Source organism: Aotus nancymaae, unplaced genomic scaffold, assembly GCF_030222135.1.
Source record: "Aotus nancymaae isolate 86718 unplaced genomic scaffold, 86718_ANA_hifiasm-v0.15.2.pri h1tg000033l, whole genome shotgun sequence".
Lineage (NCBI taxonomy): Eukaryota > Metazoa > Chordata > Mammalia > Primates > Aotidae > Aotus > Aotus nancymaae.
In genome coordinates this window covers 29751724-29776208 of record NW_026988447.1, presented here as the reverse complement: position 1 = coordinate 29776208, position 24485 = coordinate 29751724, and the positions used below count along the sequence as shown (strand labels likewise).

Genomic DNA, 24485 nt, shown 5'->3' with positions numbered 1-24485 from the left:
GAAGGAGGACTATTTTGAATTTGTTAATTATACTTATGTGGTTACTTATATGTTTATTATAAATGATTTTCTTCCAAAGCAACTAATATGCAATGCTTCCATATCTTAAAACTATATGATGCTTGCTTTTTGTACTTGACAATATGTTTGTGAAATTCATCCTTATGGATAATGTACCTTCACTGCTCTACAGTGATCCATTATATGAATGTGTCACTCTTAATGGACTGAACTTCATTGCATCCTACCAAATTCATATGTTGAAGCCCTAATCCCCAATGGGATTATATTAGGAAATAGGGAATGTGTTCTCTTTCCGGGTCCACAAGGGGGAGTAGTTTTAAGGGCAAGAACTTCCCAGCACCATGCCCCTCTCCCATGTCTCTCTATTTGGGAGATTTAACAGTTTATGTTTAAATTTTGTGGGTGCAGGAAGAAACTAAGAGTCAATCACCCTAGTGGAAGTTTAAAGGAACTCCTTTCATTGGCCAGAGGAACTTGGGGAGGTGGATTTCTCCCAGGGTAAATTCCCCTGCTCCTTCACCCACACCGGATTTCCAGCTCTCTGGAATCCCCTCCCACATGGTGGGAGCTCTCTTTCTGCTCCTGGATTTCCCCTCTGGGGTCCGCTTCCACCCAGTATGGAAGCTGCCTTTCCACTCCTGGATTCCATCTTTCTAGATTCTCTCACTTGGTGTGAGGGGAGTTTTCCTTCTCTGGTTTTCTCCCTCCGGGAACCCTTCTCACTCCTTGTGAGAGCAGCTTTTCTTTCTTTCATTCAGTGTGAGAGCTAGCTGTTTCTTTCTCTCTCCTTCTCCTTTTTCTCTCTCTACCTAAATAAATCACTTTTCTGCAACACTTTTGGGGTCTGGTATTTATTTCACGAGTGCACTGCACCGTGGTCTCCTCTCTCATTCTTGAGAGAGTGATAGGCCAAGAACCTGGAGAAACGTCCTCTCAGGGAAGCTGAGGTCTCCCCTGAACCCCAACAATAGGGCTTTCGATGGGGTAATCAAGGTTAAATGGTATTATAAGGATGAACCTCTAATTTAATAGGACTAGTGTCATTAAAAGAAAAGGGAGAGGCACCATGTTGGTATAAAGAGAGAAAAGCTCATGTGAGATCTCAGGAGAAACCAAACCTGCTGACACCTCGATCTTGAACTTCCAACTTCCAGAACCCTGTAAAATAAATTCATTTTCATTGGTTAGTGTTCATTTTCAATGGTTAGTGTTCATTTATGTGGACATCCTTTTCTGTATTTGGTCCATCTTCCTGTTGTCTTGTCTTCCCTTATTGTCAAAATTCTCCATAATCTGAATTCCTGTTGTGTTGTCTTTCCTTCTTATCTTTTATATAAGGTCCTTACAGAATAGAAATTTTAAATCTTATGATACTTACCTTTATTGATACTTTCCTATGTTTATATTTTGATGCTTTAATACTACATATTTTAAAGACTAAAATTAACAGTTAAATATTATGAAATTGTATCATTTACTTTAAAATTTTAATCTACCTAAAAATGGTTTAAATATTGTATGGATCAGAGACCCAAATTTATTTTTCAACTAACACTTAATACACAGCAAAATTTCACTTATAGTTCATATTTTTCCACAACTATAAATTTAAAATTTTTATAAATTTCAATTATTCCATTGCTGTCATTTAAGAAAAGTTTGTTTTTGTATATTTATGTTGCATCAGAAATAGCTAACATGGTATTCAATTATTAATTATCATAATTTGTCTATACAGTCTCTTAGGTGTTTTATATTTATATTCATATAAGTGCATATTCATTTAATTTATTATAAACTTTTGTCAATATTACATTAAGAATTCTGCAATGACGAATAGTGATTTTAAAATAATAAAAAAGGCAAAATCCTTTCCTCAAGGAAATTACATTTAAAATATTTAAAATATTTTCCATTTTCTTAATTATACACATATTTCTCCTTACCTTATTAACCTTTCCAACATTGCTTCCCTTGCTGACAAGGCAGCTTGGCTTTTGGGGATTCATTTGATTCCAATAACATATAACAGAAGCCAATCAGTGCATTAAATCTCTCAAGAATAGTGTTTCATGGGTGGCATATAACTTAAATTGATTTAATCAGAATAACTTTCAGAATTTCATGATAATTCCGGAACAAAAATACTTTCTCATCCTTGAAAACATGAACAAGGGACAATGTAAGCTTAAGGAAGTTTTGAAATAAAGTAAACTCCTTGATAAGCAGAGGCAGAAAATGGAATAAAAAGAACAAAAGCTGTTTAGTAACATGTTTGAGTCAAACTGGATCACATGTTGTTTGATTTATGTGATGCCAACCCAACCTCAGAACTTCTAAGTTACATATCCCAATATGCTTGCTTGCTCTTTCTTTTTCTTTCTTTCTTTCTTTCTTTTTCTTTCTTTCTTTCTTTCTTTCTTTCTTTCTTTCTTTCTTTCTTTCTTTCTTTCTTTCTTTCCTTCTTTCTTTCTTCTTTCTTTCTTTTTTTTCTTTTGAGACAAGGTCTCACTGTGTTGCTAGGCTGGAGTGTAGTGGCGAGATCTTGGCTCACTGCAACCCCCACATACCAGGTTCCAGGGATTCTCTTGTGTCAGCCTCCCGAGTAGCTGGGACTACAGGCGCCCGCCACCATGCCTAGCTAATTTTTGTAGTTTTAGTAGGGATGGAGGGTTCCACCATGTTGGCCAGGATGGTCTCGATCTCTTGACCTCATGTTCCTCCCACCTTGGCCTTCCAAAGTGCTGGGATTACAGGTGAGAGCCACTGCGCCAGGCCTACATTTTCTTATTAAAAATCATTTTGATTAGGATTTTCCATTACTGTGGTTTATTTTAATATGAAATATGTATATAACAGATTTAGTTTCTCATAGAAAAAGGATTCTCTCTACCAGAATACAAGTTCTGAGATGAAGGAAGGCTATTATCAATAAAATAAAAAATAATGCAAGAACTGAATAAAGGAAATGCATGGACATAATTTTAGTAAAAAAAGAATAACATAAACCTATTTATTGTGGCTGAATTGTATGACACACACAAGAAAACACACATCTTATAAGCCTTTGGTATCAGACAAACTTGAATTCAAATTCGATGTTCCATCTCTTACAAGTCACATGCTATGTACAACTCTGTGTCTGCATCCCTCACTAGTTAAATGGATAACAGTTACCTGATGAAGTTGTTTTATGCATTGTGTGTGTGTGTGTGTGTGCGTGTGTGTGTAGATACATAGATCTAGACACAGGAACTAAAAATAGTGGGTTAGTAGATTGGCTTTAGTTTTCAAACTCAACTACACGTATATCCATATTCCGTTCCTGCCCACTTCTCTGGTGTTAGCTGTGAATGGCAGATGTCCTAAAATTTTGGGTAGATAGAGAAGCAAGTTAAATCAACCTTTTGTGGCTAAAGACAAGGCCTCCCAATTTTCTGGTTAGTGTAGATACTACGTTGGTAAATCCAAGGTCATACAGAGATTGTATGATTTCTACTGCTGCTGTAATGTGTTGTTAACACACACTTAGAGGCTGAAGCATGTGTTTAACTGAGCTAAGCCCAGGGGTTTTTCATGGTTGTGTGTTTTGTTTTATTTTGTTTTTTTCCTGGAGAATATAGTAAAGAATCCATTTTGTTACCATTCTCAGCTCCTAGCATTTGCCCTTATTCATTTATTTATAGCCCCTCTCGTTCGACTTCAAAGACTGTAACAATGGATCCAGTCCTTAAACTACATCTCTGACCACAATCTGACAAGTTTCTCCACTTTGTTTTCTTTTTTTTTTTTTTTTTTGAGACAGAGTCTTGCTCTGTCACCTGGGCTGGAGTGCAATGGTGCAATCTCAGCTCATTGCAACCTATACCTCCGGAGTTCAAGTGATTCTCCTGCATCAACCTCCCAAGTAGCTGTGATTACAAGCCCGTGGTACCATGCCCAGCTAATTTTTGTGTTTTTAGTAGAGTCGGGGTTTCACCATGTTGGCCAGGCTGGTCTCTAACTCCTGACCTTAGGTGACCAACCTGCTTCAGCCTCCCAAAGTGCTGGGATTGCAGGTTTGAGCCACCGCACCCAGCTGGATCTCCACTTTCAAGGACCCATGTAATTACATTAAGTGCGCCAGATATTCCAGAATAATCTCCCAATTTTATGGTCTTCAATTACATATATAAAGTCCATTTTGCCATGTATAATGACATATTCACAGGTTCTGGTGATTAAGACATGGTCAGTTTGGGCCACCATTTTTCTGTTTACCACAGAGATAAATATATAAACTCCATTTTATATAATTTTTCTTTTTCTTTTCCAGAGGACTCTATTTCATGAAACAAACATAGAGTCAGAAAGGAAATGAAGATGAGTAGGTTTCTTTCTCAATACTTTCATATTCTTAATATTAGTAGAAAATTTGCCCAAACCATGGATCTTAATTTCAGTTTTTATTCTTGTGTCTTTAAATTTATTTCAGTGGAAAATTGATAGAGATTGCTCAAAGATCTGCTACTCAGAAGACATTAATATGATAAATTCTCCACTGTAATATTTTTAGAAGCATATGAACATGACATTGTCAAATAAATACACAATCGTTTCTTGACAAACTTTACATTTCCCATGATTATGAAGTTAATTTTTCATTTGAATGAGTCTTTAGGATTTTCTAGGTATATAATCATATCATCAGCAAACAGCAACAGCTTGACTTTCGCTTTACCAATTTGGATGTCCTTTATTTCTTTCCCTTATCGATTGCCCTGGCTAGGACTTCCAGTATTATGTTGAACAAAAGTGGTGAAAGTGGACATCACTGTCTTTCCAGTTCCCAGGGAGAATGCTTTCACCTTTTCCCTGTTCACTATAATGTTGGCTGTGGGTTTGTCGTAAATTTTTTTTTTTTTCTGAGATGAAGTTTTGCTCTTGTCGCCCAGCCTGGAGTGCAGTGGCACTAGCTCAGTTCACTGCAACCTCTGCATCTGAGGTTCAGGTGAATCTCCTGCCTCAGCCTCCTGAGTAGCTGGGATTATAGGCACCTGCCACCAAACTCAGCTAATGTTTTGTATTTTTAGTAGAGATGCGGTTTCACAATGTTCAACAGGCTGATCTAAAACTCCTGACCTCAGGTGATTCACCCATCTCGGACTCCCAAAGTGCTGGGATTATAGGCGTCAGCCACTGGCCTGGCCCATAAATGGGTTTTATCACTTTAAGGTATACCCTTCTATGCTGGTTTTGCTGAGGGTTTTAAACATACAGGGATAATGGATTTTGTCAAGTGCTTTTTCTGCAACTATTGAGATGATTATTAATTTTTGTTTTTAGTTGTTTCTTTTGTGTATCATATTTATTGATTTACATATGTTAAATCCCCCCTGCATTACTGGTATGAAACTCACTGGACCATGATGGATTATGTCTTTGATATCCTGTTGGACTTGGATTGCTAGTATTTTGTTGAGGATTTTTGCATCTGTGTTTATCAGGGTTATTGGTCTGTAGTTTTCTTTTTTTTTGTTATGTTTTTCCCTGGTTTTGATATTAGGGTGATACTGCTTTCATGGAATGATTTAGGAGGATTACCCCTTTCTCTCTGTCTTTCGAAATAGTGTCAGTAGGATTAGTACCTATTCTTTTTTGAATGTATGAAAGAATTCAGCTGTGAATCCGTCTAGTCCTGAACTTTTTTTATTAGCAGTTCTTTTATTACCATTTCAGTCTCGCTGTTTGTTATTGGTCTGTTCATAGATTCTGTATCTTCCTTGTTTAATCTAAGAGGATTGTATATTTCCAGGAATTTATCCATCTCCTCTAAGTTTTCTAGCTTATGCAAGTAAAGATGCTCATAATAGCCTTGAATAATCTCCGTATTTTTGTGTTATCAGTTGTAATATCTCTTGTTTAGTTTCTAGTTGAGTTTATTAGAATCTTCTCTCTTTTTTCTTAGTTAATCTTGCTAATGGTCTATCAATTTTATCTTCTCAAAGAACAAGCTTTTTGTTTCATTTATCTTTTATTTATTTATTTTTTTTGTTTCAACTTCATTTTATTCTGCTCTGGTCTTATTTATTTATTCATTTTTTCTGCTGAGTTTTGATTTGGATTGTTCTTGTTTGTCCAGTTCCGTGAAGTATGACCTTAGATTGTCCATTTGTGCTCTTCTAGACATTTTGGTGTAGGCATTTAAGGAGATAAACTTTCCTTTTAGCACCACTTTTGCAATGTCCCAGAGGTTTCAACAAGTTCTGTGACTATTATTGTTCAGTTCAAATAATTTTTTAATTTTTAACTTGATTTCATTGTTTACCCAATGGTCATACAGGAGCCGGTTATTTGATTTCCATGTATTTGCATAATTTAGGGGGTTCCTTTCAGAGTTGATTTCCAGTTTCATTCCATTGTGATCTGAGAGAGTGCTGGATATAATTTAGATTTTCTTAAATTTACTGAGACTAGTTTTGTGGCCTAGCATATGGTCTATCTTGGAGGATGTTGTATTTGCTGAGGAATAGAATTTGTATTCTGCAGTTGTTGAGTAGATTGTTCTGTAAATATGTTAAGTCCCTTTGTAATAGGGTATAGTTTAAATTCATCATTTTTAGGTTGACTTTCTGTCTTGATGACCTGTCTGGTGTTGTCAGGGAAATATTATAGTCCCCCATTATTGTTGTGTTGTCATCTCACTCATTTCTTAGGTCTAGCAATAATTGTTTTACAAATTTGGGAGCTCCAGTGTTAGGTAAATATATATTTAGAACTGTGATATCTTCCTGTTGGACTAGTCCTTTTATCATGATATAATGTCCCTCTTTGTCTTTTTTAAACTGCTGTTGCCTTACAGTTTGTTTTGTCTGATATGAAAATAGCTACTTCCTACTTGCTTTTGGTGTCTATTTCCATGGAATATATTTTTCCAACCTTATATCTAAGTTTATGTGAGTCCTTATGTGTTAGGTGAGTCTGCCAGAAAGAGCAGAAACTTAGTGAATTCTCTGCCATTCTATATCTTTTAAGTGGAACATTTAGGCAATTTGCATTCAATGTTATTATTGAGATGTGAGGTACTTTTCTATTCATCATGCTATTTGTTGCTGAAATATCTTGGGGTTTTTTTTTGTTGTTTATTGTGTTACCGTTATATAGGTCTGTGAGACATGCTTTAAGGAGGTTCTATTTTGGTGTATTTTGAGGATTTATTACAAGATTTAGAGCTCCTATTGGTAGTTATTGTAGTGCTGGACTGGTAGCGGCAAATTCTCTCAGTATTTTTTTTTTTTTTTGGTCTGCAAAAGACTATCTTTCCTTCGTTTATGACGCTTACTTTCACTGGATACAAAATTTTTGGCAAATAATTTTTCTGTTTAAGGAGGCCAAAAATAGAACCTCAATTCCTTCTAGCTTAGAGAGTTTCTGCGGAGAAATCTCCTGCTAATCAGACACGTTTTGATATATAGATTATTTAATGCTTTTGCCTCACAGCTTTTAAGATTATTTCCTTTGTCTTGATTTTAGATAACCTGATGACTATGTGTCTAGGCCATGATCTTTTTGCAATGAGTTTCCCAGGTATTCTGAGAGCTTCTTGTACTGGGGACATCTAGATCTCTAGCAAGGCAGGGGAAGTCGTCCTTGATTATTCCCTCAAATATGTTTTCCAGACTCTTAGATGTCTCTTCCTCCTTGGGAACACCAATTATTCTTAAGTTTGGATGTTTAACATGGTCCCAAATTTATTGGAGACTTCGTTTTTAGTCCTTTTTATTCATCTTTGATGGATTGAGTTAATTCAAAAGCCTTGCTTTCGAGCTCTGAAGTTCTTCTTCTGCTTGTTTTATTCTATTGCTGAAACTTTTTTTTGCATTTCTCTATGTGTGTCCTTCATTTTCGGAAGTTGTGATTGCTTTTTATTTATGTTGTCTATTTCACTGAAGATTTTTCCATTCATATTCTGTATCATGATTTTAATTTCTCTAATTGGACTTCATGTTTCTCTGGTGCTTCCTTGATTAGCTTAATAATCGAGCTTCTGAATTCTTTTTCCGGCAATTCAGAAATTTCATCTTGGTTTGGATCCATTGCTGGTGATCTGGTATGATCTTTTGGGGGTGTTAAAGAATGCTGTTCTGCCATATTACCAGGATTGTTTTTTCTGGTTTCTTCTCCTTTGGGTAGACTACATCAGAGGGAAGATCTGGGATTCAAGGGCTGCTGTTCAGATTCTTTTATTTCATGGGATGCTCCCTGGATGTAGTGTTCTCCCCTTTCCCCTAGGACTAGGGCCTCCTGGAGAGCTGAACTATAGTGATTTTTTGCTCTTTTGCATCTAGCCGCACAGGGGAGTTACCAGGCTCTTGGCTGGTACTGGGGAATGTCTGCAAAGAGTCCTGTGATGTGAGCCATCTTCGGGTCTAACAGTCACAGATATCAGCACCTGCTCTGGTGGAGGTAGCAGGGGAGTGGAGTGGACTCTGTGAGGGTCTTTGGTTGTGTTTTTGTTCAGTGTGCCTGTTTTGTGTGAGTTGGCCTCAAGCCAGGAGGTGATGCTTTCAAGAGTGCATCTTGAGCCTATAGGAAGGATGCAAATTTAGCCTAGAAACACCTGATTGAGCTCACAAGAGAATATGAGCTTTGTTTTCAGGTGCCAGGGTGGGTAGGGAAAGACCACTAGGTAGGGGCAGTGGTAGGTTTATCTGAGCTCAGCTTCTCCTTGGGTGGGGCTTGCTGTGGCTACCCTGAGAGATAAGAGTGTGGTACCCAATCCAGTGGAGTAATATTCCCAGGGGGTTATGGCTGTATCTGCTGAGTCATACAGGTCACCAGAGAAGTGGGGGAAAGCTGGCAGTCATAGGCTTCACCCTGCTCCGCACACCCCACAGTCTTAAAGGCTGGTCTCTCTCCCACCATCCCCCCACAATAGCACCGAGTCTATTTCCAAGCAGCCGGTGACAAAGGCTGAGAACTTGCCCCAGACCATGAGCCTCCCTGTTGAGAAAGCAAGCAGATTCACAGTTTTTTGGCAATCTCTGGGAGCCTGCAGTGGTGATCCAGTTCCTTCAAAGGGTCTGTGGATTATCTGAGATTTCCTGTTATGTTCCCGTGGTAGTTATTGGAGCAAAATTTCATGATGTGAGTCTCCACATGCTGCTCTGTCCATCCAAGTGGGAGCTGCAACCTAGTCCTGCCTCCTGTCTACCATCTTGCTAGTATGTCAAGGATTACTCGTTTTTATTAACATGATGATCTCTCAAGAAAACATCTAGAAGTTCATTTTTATTCACCACTTTGCTGATGTTTATTGCATTATTTGCTAGGCACAAGGTATAAAGATTTTTAAGTCATGATTTGTGGCCTCATTTAATCTCTAGAGACAGAGAGGTAAACAGATAGCAACAACAGAAGATCCCAATTGGAATAGGACAAGTACTCAAAGCTGCAAATGCTGCAAAAGAAGATCAGAAAATGTTTCAAATATAGGATGGCATAAAAATAAAAATCGATACATATTTTAGATATCAGGAAAATTGAGAGAGAAAAAAATGATACTTGCTTTTAAAAATGCACTAGTAACCTAATTCGAAGACTTGTCAAGATCAATGATAGAGAAAAAGAAATTTCAATCTGTTGACCTCTTAGGAAAGACAAATATATTGTATAGATCATACTAAAATAAAATAATCTGGCAATGTAATTAAAAAAATCAAGGTATAGGATTCAAAAAATGTGATTTGCCATTCAAATTACTTTTCCCAAACTTTCTCTGCTTGATAACTATTCCAGGAAATTCAAAGGGCAAAATCTATAATACTGGTTCTTGCAGTCTTTTTGCAGGATTGTTGAGTTAGCTCAGTGAGCTGAAACTGCATGAACCAGTGCTCATTTCCAAGCCTGGTGAAAAAACTTAACATTTTTTTTTCCTGAAAAACAATGGAATTCAATGAAAAGTTATATTAGAGAAGAGGAGAAATTTAGGCCCCTAAACAACATTCTGGAATGGCTTGCAGCTGTTGTAAATATAGCCTATAAGTTATTAGATATTACAAATATTACAAAGCTAGATGAAATATTTTGCTCCCTTGGAATGACAGTGATTACCATTATCTTTGCTCAGTTTTTCTCAGGATGAACATGGTGTTAATTTTTTATTAATCTTTTGCTATTTAATCAGTGATGCATATGATACAAAAAAGCAATCAATAGAACAATAAACCAGCTTTATCAAATATTAATAGATTTGTCTTATTTACTTGAGTTTTTGAAAAACAAGTTCACAGTTTTTGAGTTCCTACTAATTTTTTAAAAGACATATTTAGTGATGTACTATGAAATATTTCAATATGTCTATAGGTACACAAAACAAAAAAATATACTGCCCAAGATTTATCACAAAATTATTACCTTTGCAGCCACTACCCAAGTTAAAAAACAAAACAGTTGCCAAAACCCGTAGGTTTCTCTTCTGTTCTCTTCCGCTACTACTCTGTCTCCCTTCCTAAAGTAACCACAATCTTGACAATTTCTCTTGGGGACTTATCCAATAGAAATAAAAACACATCAAAAATTTAAAAATACACCTCACTTTCTATTCAGCATCAGCTACTGAAGCTCTACTGGAATTCTCCTTGTCTATCGACTTTGTGCATAGCCCTCTGCCCTGCCTCTGGCTTTGTCCTCTGTACAGAGCCCCTGTCCCTCTGCTGTTCTGGACCCTTCTCCTTCTCCTGCAGCAGCTCACCCCCGGCCCAGATCCCCAGGACTGCAGCCAAGCCCTGGTCTTCCTTTCTTATGCTTCCAAGTTGTGACCATTTAAATTAACAGTATTATTATTATTAAGATTATTAATAAAGATTTCTTTCTTAAAAAAATCAACTAAATTAAGTATCTGCAATTAAGTTTAACTGACGCTGGGTTGCAGTTCTTCAGAATGTCAATTTCACTGTAAGTAAAACTTACTCCTGTATTCCAACACTGTAGGATCCCAATGCAAAGATAAGGGATTTATCTGGGGCATCTTTTACCTCATGGAAATGTATGGACTCTAATTTTTGTTTCTCTGGTCTCATGAGACTCTTAGAAACAGTTCTCGGCGTCTCAAACTCTCAGTTACCTCTTTCTGAATTGGCACATACCCAGAGGGCTAAGAAGGCCCTAAATGCTAAATGCTAGGCTCAGATGCCTTGAATTGTACATTCTCTAATAGTTGAAAAATTAGTAACTTGCCAATTACTTGAAGCAAATGCTTCTTTAGTCTTTGTCCAGCTTTTCTTGTAGTTTTCAGTAGAACTGTTGATTCAGATTTAATAGTGCACCAATTCTGGAAGCTAAAGTCTCATCACTATATTTTAAATATAAACATTACAGATGTAATTAATATTCTGCATTCTCCTTTCTTGATTGATATAGTTTGGATCTGTGTTTCCACCCGAAATCTCATGCTCAATTGTAATCCCCGATGTTGGAGGTAGGGTTGAGTGGAAGGTGATTGGATCATGGGTGTGGTTTCTCCTGAATGGTTTAGCGTCATCCACCTGAGTTGTGATAATGACTGATTCTCCCAAGATCTGGTCATTTAAAAGCATGTAGTGCATTCCTGCTTGCTCTCTCTGGCTCTTGCTCCGGCCATACCCATTCCCCTTCCACCATAATTATAAGTTTCCCGAGCTTCCTATACAGCCTGCGGAACCATGAACCAATTTAAACCCCTTTTTCTTTATAAATCACATCTCTTGGGTATTTTATTTTATTTATTTATAGCAATGAGAGACTAGACTAGTACATTGATCTTATTCCACTTTTTTCCCTTTGTCTAGCACAGAGTTACTATCGTAAATTATAGTAGTTTTTATTCCAAACATTTCATAGTTTTTTCCACATATACAAGTTCATAGTTAATACACGCTAACCAGTTTGCATACTTTTATATTTTAAAATATATTACAATATTGAAATTTCCATTCTACAATTGTCTTACTTCAAAACACTTTTATGTGAAATTTGTTGGTAATGAATTCTACTTCAAATATTTTATGAACTAAATATCATCATTTGTAAAAATATACTTCAAGTAGATTGACACTCTCCTTTTGATGAACAAATACTTCACTCTTAGAACTAATGTCCTAATACATGATTTTACACAAGTAAAAGATTTCTCAGGAAATAAACTTGGAATGTAAGCAGTTATGTAAAATATGTCCATCTTCAACTTTACTAAATTTGTGTAATTACTTTCCAAAATTACCTAGTTTATATTCCCACCAACAGAGAATCTGAGTTTTCTTTGCTCTACATGCTTGATAACACAATACTTTTTAGAATGTTAACATTTTATTTTCAATATGAAAGTTAAAAATATGATATTTCCTTTGACTTTGCATTTTTGTATGCCATTCATTTTTTTTTCAAAAATATATTAGCTACCATGATTTCTTCTCTGAATTGCCTTCAAACATTTTAACAGTTCTTCTATTCATTTTTTTTTTCTTATTGGTTTATAAGATATATATACATTTGAGGTTTGAATCTTTAATTTTATATTTTTGTAATTCCTATTGTCTCTAAGCAGTCATTTATATTTGTATTTAATAGTGTCTTATTTCAATATTGCCAGGTTTTACAATGTTTTCATTTGTAGTGTGTTTTGTAAAATTTGTCCAAAAATTTTTATAGGATATGTAGAAAACAGAAGTTACATGACTGTAAAACATAATCTTCAGCGGTTTAAAATTACAGTGTAATATTTCACACTTACATCAGGTGCACCGTGAGATGATTCAGTTGTCCATGCAATGATTGAATGATGCAGGTTGTTGACCTATTTAAAATTACAAAATCCTTCCATTACTGTTTAATGACATGATCTTTTAACGAAAAAACTTCATTGTAAAAGAAAAATGTTATAAATTATCCTCTAAGTTTCTCAAATAACTACATCTTTTCTGTGTATAAGATATTGTTAAGTAAATTACCTAATTTATGCAACATAGAACATTAAGTAGCTTAATAGCAGAGAAATGATTCAATCATATGATTTCTGACTCCAGAAAACTGCTACTAATTTCATCTATGAGTGACTAGAAAGAGTAGTTATAAGAAAATGATTTATCTTTGGATGATGCAGTGTCTCAAAATATAAATTCCTTATTTTTATAATTGAACAGTGTAAAATATTGTGTCAAATATATTTCCTATGTTTGATGGCAGGTATATATTCTTCCCAAGCTGTTATTTAAAACAAGAAAGCATATTTCAGTTGTGTTGATTTAACTGAGAGAGGCAGAAGCTACACATCACAAGTGCAACTCTATGATCTTACCGTACAGAAAAAAAAATGTATAACTATCTATCCAAACTAGCTTGTCCTTGCTGTGCTGAATCAAAGTCATACCAATCACTGAAAAGAATTCTTCCTATTCAAAGTATATTAGTACAGAAATACAAGCAGACCACGAACTGCGAAACAGTTCAAAAAGTAAAACAAAGCAGTTAATCTTACACAGTGATCTTTTTTAAAGTCTATATTTTCCTGATTTTAAACTTTCTTTTCTACGTGTAACAGGAGCATGAAAAGCATGTTGATATAATCATCTATCCTGTTTTATTATTAAAATATATATTTATTTTTCTCTGATAAGAAGTTATGACATTCCACTTTCAAAACATACAAAAAGAACTAGTATCATTACAGTTCATTAAATATGTATCAGTTTACTAAGTATATCACGTTTCTCAAAAAATTCTCCAGTGTACTTGGAATAGTTTCACCTGCTTTTTTCTGTTTTGATTTTTAGCTCTTTTTATTCATATTTAAAATAAATAAATATATGTGTAATTGTTAAGCAATAGTATAGCAATCTAGAACTTCATGCACATATTACAATTTGACCCTATTAATCATTTGTCCCAAAATACCTGGCGCAGAGACATTGTTTATTTGAATATAAACTGATTTGTTATCCTAAAATGCAACGTAGTAGGCTGACAGAACAAAGATAAGAAAAGTCTTTTCTTACATGCCTGTAATCCCAGCACTGTGGGAGGCTGAGGTGGGTGGATCACGGGGTCAGGAGATCGAGACCATCTCCTGGCCAACATGGTGAAATCTCATCCTACTAAAAAAATTAGTTGGGTGTGGTGGGACATGCCTGTAATCCCAGCTACTCGGGAGGGTGAGGCTTGAACCCAGGAGGCAGAGGTTGCAGTGAGTAAAGATGGCATCACTGGCCGGTCGCGGTGGCTCACACCTATAATCCCAGCACTTTGGGAGGCCGAGACGGGTGGATCAAGAGGTCAAGAGATCGAGACCATCCTGGTCAACATGGTGAAACCCCGTCTCTAAGAAACATACAAAAAATTAGCCAAGCATGGTGGCGCGCGCCTATAGTCCCGGCTACTCGAGAGGCTGAGGCAGGAGAATTGCCTGAACCCAGGAGGCGGAGGTTGCAGTGATCCGAGATCGTGCCTTTGCACTCCAGCCTGGGTAACAAGAGCTAAACTCCGTCTCAAAAAAAAAAAAAAAAAAAAAAAAAAAAAAAAAAAAAATCGCACTACTGCACTTCAGCCTGATGACAGAATGAGACTACATCTCAAAAAAAATAAATAAATAAAATAAAGTTTTCTGAAATCTAGAAAGTAAGTGGTTACTAGAATAGTTGAAAAGCAATGAATTGGAATCATGATGACTAGCTCTGCTTTGACCCTTGCTTGGCCTTGGAAATTGTTTCCCCTCTGACACCTAGTTTTCTCATAAGAACAAGCTATGTTTTATGCTCCATATTTCTCCTTTATGTTTCATAATTGAATAATTTTTAGTCAGACACAGTCTTATAGAAATGGCTTCAAAGGAATAGTCTGAGGTTTGCTAACACAAGCAATATTCAGACTTTTTTTAAAAGACAAGAGAGAAATTCAGGCATTACTTAAGATTCCTTAACATCTCTAAAGGGGTTCCTAATGATTTCTTATGATAAGTTTCCTTATTTTATTTTCCATGTAAGGAAAAAGCTCATGGGATGAAATGGCTGAAGCCTGTAATCCCAGCCCTGTAGGAGACTGAGGTGGGAGGATCACTTTAGGCCAGGAGTTATAGACCAGTCTGAACAATATAACAAGACTCGATATCTCAAAAAAAAAACCCACAATAATTAGCTGGGCATGGTAACACACAGGTATAGTCCCAGCTATTTGGGAGGCTGAGGTGGGAGGATGCCTTAAACCCAGGAGTTCCAGGCTGCAATGAGCTATGGTTATGCCACTGCACTCCAGTCTGGGTGACAGATCAAGACCCTGTTTCTAAAACAACAACAACAAAAAACAACCACATAGAAATGTATTACTAATTATAGATTTTGATATATTTACATTTAAATATACATTTAGATATAAAAATGTTTAGATATAAAAATATGTTTTACACATGTATATATGCACAACCATCTGGCAATATCCATAACCCATTCACACTTCTGTTGAAAACTATACTCTAATGCCCAGATCAAGGGGGTCAGATAATGCAATGGCTTAAAGAATAGTTTAAGATTGTTGAACTTCATCTTAATGACAGTGAAAAGCCACTAAAAGGTGAAAAAGTAGTTGTGTAATCTGACTCAATATGAGTTTGAGGAATAGAATATCATTTAAGCTATATGGTGATTGTGTGGAAGGGGCACATACATAGTTGTAAAAGCTGTAGGAAGCCCACTTAAGAGGCTGTCACAAGACACCAGGAACAAAAAGATGGATCCCTAGTGGAAGGCGACTCCTGCAGAGTTGAACAGACTTAAAGAGAATTCAAAGCAATTCAGCTCTGCTCCGGCCTCTCCTGTGCTCTCTGATTGCATAAAGATCATTGATTTTGCAATTGGTTAAATCGGAGACCATCTTCTCAAGCTGCATTCTTCCATATCACAGAAGGACTGGCCGAGAAATTATTCTCCCTCTTCCTCTGAGACCAGTTTCGGGAACTGCCCTATAGGGCAGCATCTAAAGATTAAGTCAGAAACTTATGTCTCCTATTACAACTTACGATACCAGATAGGATCCAGTGATATAGGTCATAAACAGTAAAGAAAAAACCCTTTAAGTCTCAAAAAACACTTCATATTCAAGGAGTGACATGTTCAATTTCCTTAACTTCTGAGACATTTTTGCCTAAAAAATGAAGAACACATACATCGTAAGATATTGTAAGTACTAAGTTAAAACAATACATGGAACATAGTTCCTGGCACAAAGTAGGTATTAGATAAGTACTAATTCCTTTCTTTCCACTCCAATTATTTCTTACTTAACAGATGGGAAGTGATAGATGGGTAGTAGATGAAAAACACATATTGGTAATCCCTAAACATATTACTAATGGCCCAGAAGAGAGATTCTAAAAACTACAATCCGTGCATCGATTAACAGTGGGGATACATTCTGAGAAATAAATCATTAGGGAATTTTATTGTGCAAGCATCATAGAATGTACTTAGACAAACCAAATGGTGATGCCTGCTGTACACCTAGGCTACATGGTACAGTCTATTGCTCCTAGGCTACAAACCTCTACAGTGTATTACTACTGAATATTGTAGAAAATGGTCACACAATGGTAAGTGTGGATCTAAATACAAACAGTACAGTAAAAACATGGCATTATAATTTTATGAGACCACCATTGTGTTATAATCTTATGGGATCACCTTCATATATGCAATCTGCTATTGACCAAAATGTCATATGGTTTATGAATATAGACCTTTTCAGCTTGCCTCGGAAGTACCTAATTTATCATACTAAATATATTTATATTCTTAGTTGTAGCCATACATAAAGTTAATATTCTTTCTTCTTTAAGCCCCTATCTTTACCTAAGGAGTAGCTATGCAATAGCGACCTTTTTATATATTGAAATTCTGCAGTAAAATATTTTAACTTCTTTTCTCTGGCAGTTTGTAAACAAAATCCTGAGGAAAGGGAATAAAATAGAATGTTAAAACCTAATCAGTATCTATATGCTGCCAAAAATCTATGATGCTCAGACACATCATCCAAAGTTTCATAAATGTGGCTGTCTTATTATGTATTACCCTCCAAACTCAGAGGGTTTCCAACAACTCAAGAAAAGATTTGACCACAGGTCAGAGAGTAACTTTGACAATTAAAAAAAAATCAAACGACACAACTAGACAATATGTAGAAAAGTGGACAATGAGGCAAGATGGCAAAGAAGTATTGAGATTCATTGAATTAGAGTGACCATAATAATTTGCTTTCTCTGCTGTAGCCTATTTACCCTTCTGTTCAAACTCAAATGTATTTAGGCCACTATTTTGTGGATGTGGGTCGTGGGACAGAATTTCCGTCCTACTCATGCCTGATAAAATGACCTCTCTTCCACTGCCACTGTGACTTAACCTGTCATAACTCTGAAACAAGAGGCCAGATTTAAATATGAGAAAGTGGTAAGAAATGCTTCCGTGCATACCACTCTACTATGAGGTGGGTTTTTTTTTTTTTAATTACATCTTTCTATGAATTTCTCATGCCTGTTTTAAAATCTTTTATTTTTCCCATCAAAGTAATTATGCTGATTCCTAAAAAGGTCATCAAGAATTAACAAAAGCATTAAATGTCCTCCATTTCTCTCCTTACTATGAAATGGACAGGTTGCAGTGCTGAATGAGGCAGGAAGGAGGAAGTTGATACAGGAGGGCCAGCTGCATTACACAGAAAGACATACCTAGTCAGCTTGCAATTATAACTTCTGTCTCTTTATCTACCCCTTCATTTACAAGCTGCTTCCCTCCCTTTCTCTCTCTTCCTTTCCCTTACTCTTTCTCTCTCTCTCTCTCTCTCTTTCTCCTCTCTCTCTAAAGGCAGGAAGGGTAGTTTAGGTCCAATAATTTCTTTGTTGCAAAGTAACGTGTCACAATTAAAACCCCAGTCTAGAACAATAATTCTCACAGAAATTTCCTTTATTCTGAACTGTGAGGAGGGTTGGGGGGATTTCTGAACTAGATTCATCTTTCAGTTACATCTCCTAATTACCACTCTCCTATTTCTTTGCGTGGGTAGAATGACCTTCCTGTTATATATTCCTCACTCAATATAGGCATAATCTTATATCATAGTGAAAAATTTTCAAGAAGCACCATTAGACATATAAGAGTTTTGAACCTAAATAAAACATGCAATTTACATCCAATAAAAGCTAAAAATTACCTTGAACAAGCCATTAAAACTTATTGTTCAACCGCCTCTGCATCTGAAAATGAGGACGTTTAACTCTGACCTCTTATGTCCTTTCAAAAAATTATAACGCTTAAATTATATCATTAAATTTTATTATCTTGCATAGCAGTTTATCGAAATGGCTTTCTTTTCTTTGGTTGAAAATTCATAGCAGGCCAGAATTGAGATCCTAGTATTTAATAGAGGTTAGTCTCTAGCATGGAAAAAAGTACAGCCAATAGAAATGTACTTTAAGGATCAAATCAAATAATAAAATAAAACTTTGTATGTATCTGTACCTGTTCTCTAATGAGGAATCACATTATTTTTGACAGATGCCTAACTCAGAGTGCAGTCCTTGCTTATGTCTCAGTCTGATTCAAAGCCTTCATTTTTTGCAGCTGATACTATTGGGGAAGTATATGAAGACCTGAGGGAGAGAACAAATTTGTATTTATTAGTTTACCAGACTAGGCTGCTAGATAAAAACTCCCCACAGCCCTTCTGCCCCCACAAGCATGACCACCTCCCAGGTCTGTGGTGGAGTTTGAGTGGAATAAAATAAGCACTTTTACATTTTCCTTTTTGACTTAATTTTATTAATCTTATTAAAACATTGATAGTTCTTTGTAAGGGTTAAGAGAAACAGGAATGGAAATTAGGATGAAAATATTGCCAACATAGGACATTTTTGTAGTCATATTCTTGTTTTGTTTTATATGAATATGGATGAGAGTTTATTTTTGTATTTTCACATGAAAATATTTATATTGTGATAATATACTTTGCCTTTACACTTGAAACATGAAACGAGTTATATATCGATAAAACATTGTCTTTTTAACTCTCATGGATACATATATTATTTCTTAAAGTGATGAAAAATGTATTGTTGCTAAGCTTAAAAATAAAAATTCTTATATAATTACATTTGAATAGTTCAGTGGTGCGTAACTGGAAATGGAGCATGATGGGGAGAAGCTTGAACCAGGGACTTTTTTTGGAAGGAAGAAGTCTGAATTCTGTGTGCTTTATATACATTTTTCATGAAGTAGTAGGTCCATAGTTTTAAAGAATTTATTCCATAGCATACATTTTTCACCATTAACATTACTTCAAAATAACTCTTTATGCATGTACACAAATATGAGAACAAGATAAACTTATTTAAATTTCTACTAAGTATTGTTTTAAAAATATCCAAATGATCTGAGCTTAAACCATGCTGAATATTGATACATCTCTACTTTTTAAAATGTTGCTAAAAATTAAAACTAAGGTGTACATCTAGTAAGGCGAAATAGCTAGAGGTTACAAGATCATGTTTACCATTGTAACCCATCTATAATTTTAATTTTCTTTTTTTATATGATGTGTGACAATTCCACCATTTTAAATAACCTTCTTTATAGAGTCATACGAATGGTGCCATAAAGGTATTACCTGATATATTTCCTACATTTTTCTTTCCTTTGTTTTTGAAAAGATTTATAGTTATTTCTCTATTTAGCCAGCAGATGTGAAGTGATTTCAGGATGATCTGTATCCATCAGAAAGTGCCACATGTTTCTCATTTAATTCCATTTCCGTGGAAACCTGAAGACACTTCATGTATCGTCTTTCAATCTCCTGAAGAAAGATAACTTTCATTATTTTGGCATGAGACACACTTAGAATGCCCTATGTCGAGAATAATTAGAATTTCACTCTTCAGCTTCTCTCCTGAAGTCTATTGACTGTCTAAAAGAGCCTCGCTGTCTGGTGCCTGATAAATGTGTTCTTGAGTGTATGAAACTGAGTGAATCTGAGCCAAGTCAGTTAGAGCTGTCCATGTGAAAGCCTAGATAAAGGTGTAAAAATGTACATATTGAGACATTCATTAATTTACTTCATGACTGTTCCATTTATTAAATAGAGGCTACTGTGACAGACTAGCTCAGATGTTGTGTCTATAGAGAATAAGAAAATATATCCAACTACACAGTTACCACGGCACTTGCAAATTGAGTTTTAACAGCTACTTTCATTTCATTAAAACAAAGCACTAGGTTAGTATTGGTCCTAAACTCTTTCAAAAGACTTCTGCAAACTGTAGGGGTGACAAAGGAAAGTTCATATGAAATACTGGAAGAAACAAAGGCGGAAAGGAGGGGAAAAGCAATTATTTCATTTAAAATCACCACCAGACTCTGCCTCATGCTTTACTTCACACTGCTTTCCTACAGTCACGAGCCATTTCGCAAGTGAATACTTTGTGCCTTTGCCTGGAAGACTTTGTGTTGTCTCTCTTTCCAGACAAAATTGAATCCTCTCTTTTCCCTTGTAACGTTCAAAGACCTCAGAAGTTGTTCTTTCATAGCATTTTTGCCATACCATAATTGTTATATTTATCACATTGCATTTTAATTTTGTGTTTTCTTCCCCAATTAGATGTAAGCATTTAAAATATAGTGATATCTTGTTTACATATGTGTATAGGGGTGTGTGTGTGTGTGTGTGTATGTACACATATATGCATATAAAATATAAAGGTGCATTCAAAAGGGTTTGATATAAAGTTGACACTCATAAAATGGTTAATGAATGAGTGAGTAACCAAACAACAGAATGAATGAAGAGAGAAAAATATGACCAATCACATATTTACAATACCGGATAGAATGAAAACTCTGCATTTAGTTCCAGGGTTGGTCAGAAAAGATAAGAGATTTTTACTGGTGCTGAATTCAAATGTGAATGGTAAATTCCAAAATAATTCACTTAAACATTGTTTTAATATTAGACCACATCTTTGAAGAAAAACTGTTCCCCATTTAATGGCATTGTTTGATGTTAAAAATTAGAACTCTTGGCTGGGCCCGGTGGCTCACGCCTGTAATCCCAGCATTTTGGGAGGCCGAGGGGGGCGGATCACAAGGGCGAGAGATCGAGATCATCCTGGCCAACATGGTGAAACCCTGTCTCTACCAAAAGTACAAAAAATTAGCCGGGTGTGGTGGCGTGCCTGTTGTCCCAGCTACTCGGGAGGCTGAGGCAGGAGAATTGCTCGAAACCGGAAAATGGAAGTTGCAGTGAACCGGGATCGCGCCACTGCACTCCAGCCTGGCCATAGAGCAAGACTCTGTCTCAAAATATATATATATATATATATATATATATATATATATATATATATATATATATATATATGTAACTCTTATCTACATGGCAAACAGAAAATACGCTAGACTTCTCTGAGCAATATAATGATCACAGAGCATATAAAATACAATTAATATATATCCATGTGTATTTAAAAATACAGTTAATTAAGGAGACATTTGTGAGAAATATTGAAAGATTTTAACAGATTTTAATAGCTGAATCTGTAAATGGATATTGAAAAGTGAAGAGCTTTCAGTTAAAGAGTTGAGAATCTAGAAGTAATGTGATAGAAACGGGGAGAAAATAAAGTTTAAGAAATTCCGAGGCATAGCTTTATTATATTAAGGTAAGAATATGAAATGTAAAGATCAGTTTTTATCTATTAGCCTGATGTATATTATGAAGGCTTCAGTGTAAGTAGCAGCTGTTTCAACAGAAAGGGAAGAAGAAACCAAGATGCTTATTTATGAAAGAATGAGCAGAATTTGATGGTAGTATGGAACACATGGGAACCAATGAGAAGGTGAGTCCAAGCAGCCATAGAGTTGCTTTCTGCCCATGACACTTGTGAATGAAGATTGATAGTAAGGCAGGATGATGCTGAATTAAGAATTGTTCAAATGTTAGAAGCTATTAAAATTAGAATTGGCTTGCTAATTTTGAGGAATCATTTATGTATAAAGTTAGAGAAATACTGATGCAATGGAAAGCCTGGGATAAAAAGAGGATGAGACTATTTGAAATAATCAGTTTAAAATCCAGCACTTAGATATATGAGTGGTATAAAGGAGACAGTAGAGAATGAAGTAAACATCGACAAAAGAATTAAACATGGGGTTAATGAGTAAGGCAATAAACCAAAAAACAAGCAAACCACATTAGAGGCAGAGAAAGAAGCAGAATATCTAAGAATTGCGAGAGCATTAACATATTTTTCCAAATAAATATCCGATGAGAGGAGTCAGACAACTCTGTTGAAAGTGCAGAGTGGTTAATCCTGGTGATATCAGGAGTGGAAATATCTACTCACTCCAATTGAATGAGTGTAGTGGGTGTGTTTAGGATATCATTGATACTAAGTGCTAGAATGATAAGGAAAAAAAATAAACATGAAAATAGAAGAGAGAAAACTGAAATTTGCTATGTGCTCAGAAGGGGCACAACCAATATATATAATTTTATAAAGTGCTTACTGGTTCAGTAAAAGATTAAAGGCCATGCAATTACTCACCCAAGTGGATACTCTAATATTGTTGGACATATAGAAATGGACAGGGGAAGACAGGTTCTCTGTGGCTTACCAGAGCATAATCATGAAGGATAAGATAATAAATTAATATATAAACTATCTAGTACTGTCACAAGGACAAGTGAAGTTTTTGTTTCAGACTTTTCAATTTAGGGGGAATCCAAAATTGGTGAACATTTGAAAGGAAGTAGACATTTCCAACTACAATTCTGGGACAAGGGGGAATAATATTTTACCATTCTCACAAAAAATAATTATGGAAAACATGTTTATAGATGAGAAAATTTGGAAAAGGAGACACAATGCAAAGGCATTGAAATTTACACGGAGAGAAATATTTTATAGCAAGACATTCAAAATGCTACCTCATATCTAAGTACAGGCAAGTCATATTGCTGAGGTATGTAAGAAAAAGCAGCTCCATCAAGCCTTCTATTAAAAAAAAAAAAACTGAAAACAACATAAAAAAAGAACAAGCAATTCCTCGCTTTTGGTGATAAAGTAGATGATTCTGAAAGTTGTTCAAAACAATACCAGCTAAGGTTAACAGGCTTGCTGGAAGGTTGGGAGTTAGGAAGCCAGCCAATTTTATAGAAGTATATTGTGAATGATATACTGGCAAATTCTCCAGGGTTATTTATATTTTTCATTGTCAACAGAATGTTCACATTAGATCCAATTTCCTTCATCTCACTGAGAATTTTCCTGAAATAAGATTTTCCTTTTTTTTTTTTTGAGACAGAGTCTCACTCTGTCGCCAGGCGCCAGGCTAGAGTGCAGTAGCACGATTTCGGCTCACTGCAACCTCTGTCTCCCGGGTTCAAGCAATTCTCCTGCCTCGGCCTCCCGAGTAGCTGGGACTACAGGCACACGCCACCACGCCCATCTAATTTGTTTTGTGTTTTTAGTAGAGAAGGAGTTTCACCATGTTGGCCAGAATGGTCTCGATCTCTTGACCTCGTGATCCACCTGCCTCGGCCTTGCAAAGTGCTAGGATTACAGGCGTGAGCCACCGCGCCCGGCCTGAAATAATGTTTTCTTAGAGCTTAATTCCTGATTTGATAATCCAAACAATTATACCACATTTCATTATATTGTTGTAAATAGTAGTATCCATCAGTTGCATTTTGGTTTTTCATGAAATATTTTGAAAAATTAACCTTTTGCTAAAGATACAGGCATTGGAAAAAAGTCAAGTTTAAATTATAATTTCACCACTTAATGTCTTGAAAGTTTATTTCCTTAGACATAAAATAAGTTTATTAAAACCTACAATGTGGAGTTGTTCTTAAAATTAAAAAGACTTGTAAATCTACTTCAATAGCACCTGTTGCATAGTAGAGGTAGAAAAAAGACAATAAAGGCTTGAAAGGCAAATTGATCTCTCTCTCTCACACACACATAGTATTATATTTTTAAAAAGGTAGAATCACAACTGTCATTTAAATATAATATGAACACATTTCAAATATGTAGTTTAATTCATTAATGAATGAGAGAACATGTAAGATGTTATATCTGTTCCATGGATTATCCAAAAAGCAAGCATACATACATGAAAAGGAATGCTGAAATTATTGTGCTCAATATAATGGTTAATAAACTGGCTTCTCCATTTACTTCAGGGTAAATGAAAATCAATTGCACCTCCACCTGAAAAAAGGAATTGTTTGTATATGGACAAGAATTATTTTCCTCACTGTCAGTACCTACTACTTAAAAATTGTAAAATAGCTCAAAGATAATGAAAATCAGAGATAATCCTGATGTGTGTGCAGAACAGGCCACCCAGGAATAGTTTTTGCCCATTTCAATTAGTCCATTCACAAATATTTTTCTGACAATCTTCCCACCT

General features: G+C 35.6%; 1 long non-coding RNA gene across 5 annotated transcripts in view; it reads right to left on the bottom strand.

The window, feature by feature from the left end:
- The window catches only part of LOC105710747 (uncharacterized), a 172002-nt gene that overhangs the window by 31648 nt on the left and 115869 nt on the right, over positions 1-24485 (bottom strand). For 4 of the 5 annotated variants that reach the window (XR_002478471.2, XR_010345379.1, XR_002478472.2 and 1 more), the window contains 4 exons: positions 19681-19866; positions 18537-18667; positions 12773-12835; positions 1143-1182 (listed from right to left, as the gene is read on the bottom strand). This is a non-coding gene — a long non-coding RNA (uncharacterized LOC105710747). The remainder of the gene's footprint in view (positions 1-1142; positions 1183-12772; positions 12836-18536; positions 18668-19680; positions 19867-24485) is intronic. The other variant, XR_010345378.1, reaches the window with a different exon arrangement.